We start from the raw sequence: 3,083 nt of genomic DNA on the forward strand, positions 1-3,083 counted from the left end.
GCATTGTCATTTCACTGACATCTGGAGAACCTCATCAAGTGATGGCTTTGACCTTGTTACCAATGTCTCTGCTGAGCATTTGAATGAACTGAATTGTTTGTAAGAAAACAAAAAAGATGAAGTTTGGCTGCTCTAAGGGACAGAAACATATTTTGGAATATAAATACTTAAAAGAGAGAGGGAGAAAGAACTATAGTGTTCTGAGAACTATAAAAGCTATAATGATTGAAGAGCTAATCAAAGATGGTAACAAGTTACTCTACTAGATGAATAAAAAACCACTCTCTATTCCATGCAAAACTGTTGAATAAAGACTGAAAAGTCATCTTTGTTGCATCATAGAGTGAGTTTACATTTCAAGTAACCGCTGCATTTAAGAACTCTCATGGTAGAGAAAACATTTATCTTTGGATATGATTTGTCAGATGGAATAAATTAGTATGGCCTCACTGACAAAAATAGATAAAGTCTAAGCCACTGAGTGAGTGATTTGGTGCAAGTCATATAGTGTTTTACAGAAGCATCACAAGACCAGCACAAGCAAGGAATAACTCTTTCAGTTTTTTCTTACAGATTTCCCTTACTGCAACTCCCATCTAGGAACCTGCATCCTTCATCAGACACGTCATATGTATTACTTTGGTCAGGTACCAATGATTGGAGTCATCAGGTGCGGAGAGACGAAGAAAGGGCTACAGAGAGCACAGCAGCAACAAATGGGAGTACTGGAAGATAGGTGCCTCAGTATTATATTTTATCTGCTTGTTCTACATGCATGCATTAAGGAGACAAGCTCTGAAATCTATCCAGATGGCAGTAGAGATACTTCTTGCACCAGGAAACTTCTAATCTCTGCCTTCTTCTGACAATCTTTTCCATGGCCTGTTATGAACTTCCTTTGACTCTCTGCTTGCCACACAGGTATGCAACAGAGTCACAGGAGTTCTTTTCTAGCCTTTTAAGTGTAAGGTTCAGCCAAGCTCAACTTTATGGATGTTGCTGTATAGTATCCACTGGGTCATTATAGTCTCTCACAATGCACAAGTTGTACTGGAGTCCCTTCGAACCCCATTCATGCACATACATAGGTTGTAAAACTCTAAGACTCTGGAAAAAACGCTCTTAATCCTTGAAGCTTTGCCAGCACCACAACACAACATTGTATAGATGTTTTCAAAAGCAAGAAATATTTTTAAAACTGAAATCTGCAGCTAATTCTTCACCAGATAAGAACAAAATTGTGTAACAAATGCCTTAAACCTACAGTTTTGGATTGAACATTTTGGGGCTTTTTTACAATGAAGAGAAAATAAAATAGTTTAATTCGTCACAGAAATTCTCAGTTAAGCACTTAAACACATGGATGAGAGAGTAATATCAGTAAAATGGGATACAAAGTAAAGAGACAGAATGTCAGCCTAGATAATGTAAAGTATCCACTGCCAAAACAAAAGTACAGAGATAATTGAATAAATCTCAGAAAGTTTTCCCTGCTCCTCAACCAAAAAAATTGCAGCGGACCTACTGTGAAGCCAAGTATGACGTTATACGAACAGAAGTAGCAAGAAAAAGGGAGCTATTTTAATCTGAATGACTGAAATGAAATTTTGGTCACAGAGTAGGAATTTTTAAATAATTCCATAGGTAACCATTATTTGCTTTTCTGAGGTGCAAAGGACATGCATTTATATCCTGGGTTGTGCGTGCATCTTTATTTCATGCACCGGTTGCCACGGATGTATGAGAACTGTGCAGCTTCTGCTACTTACAATTGAATTACACACCAGAATATCTTGATGATTTAAGAATGGCAGCAGGGGGACAGGGCAAGGAGATATGGAGATGATTCAAATCCTCTGGCATCACTTTGCTAAACAGCATATGTCCTTCTGCCTTTTTTTTTTAAGGGGGGAACATGAGGTGTCTTCTCAGGAATTCAGTCTGAGGCATCGTGAAAGGAGACTACACTTTGTAGTACAGAAGGTTAATATGAACCTGTCTAAAAATGAAATGTGGCAGGTGTAATCAGTCAGCATCCAGACACAGCTATGCAGCAACTTGGATAAAATTTTCTCCTGCAGCCCACGCGCACCCAGCACACTGCACATGATGAATACAAAAATCAGCATAGCTGAAGATCAAATATTTGTCACTTCTTATGCCACCATGTGGCAGAGCACAGGTGCATACAACGCTATGCAGTTGAATGTGTATTAAACCACCAGTGCTCTTAGCTGAATTACTGAATTCAATGACATGCTGAAGTGCCGTTCTCTGAGCTATAATAGTCTCTCTTTCTTACAGTCTAAGATGGCTTTGACTTCATTGCTGCAAAATGAAAGTCTATTCTTTAGGAGTGTGAAATGTGTACAGAGGAGAGAAAAAAAGAGTCCTCCTGCCTATGTTAAAGAATTGTGGGTGTGAATGTACATACAATGATATGATCGCACTTTCATTTTCAAATAGGACTGCCTATATCTGCAATTCCATCATTTAGTATCCAATTACACACCTGCAATTATTTCAGCCTGCGCATGGATGATGAAAAGATGAAAGACCCTGCACCTGAAATGTGAAGAACCAACTTTAACCCTTCCAACTCACAAGTTTGTCAGATTTCTTGGGAAAAAAAATGGCAGAAATTGGTGTTGCCTTAATATTTTTCCTATTTTAAAAGAAAGCAACACTATGTTTTAAGTCCTCAACTACAACAGAAACTATATTTCTGTCTGAAGTGACTTGTGGATTTGCTTTGTAGTGTATTATAACCCCAGTCCAAAACAAGGACTGGCTGGAGATACAGTTCCCTCATGGTCATTCCCTGGGGAAATTAGGACATGATCAGAAGATGACGTCTCCATGTAGCAGGACCAGCCCCAAAATGCAGTTCTGAGGGCGTCAGGTCTTCCAGTTTAAATTGTAGCTGAGACAAAATTGTTTGTCCCAAGATGAGGTCCCAGGCACAATATAATTTATCATGTAATATCCATGCCTTCAGTGCAGGGCCATGACTTGTTTTTGAATAGGATGCTTTTTAAAACATTTCTTGAAAACTAGGTTTGCTTATTCTGCCTCTCTTTCCC

The sequence above is a fragment of the Charadrius vociferus genome, unplaced genomic scaffold (assembly GCF_000708025.1).
Source record: "Charadrius vociferus isolate BGI_N301 unplaced genomic scaffold, ASM70802v2 scaffold650, whole genome shotgun sequence".
NCBI classification, from domain to species: Eukaryota; Metazoa; Chordata; class Aves; order Charadriiformes; family Charadriidae; genus Charadrius; species Charadrius vociferus.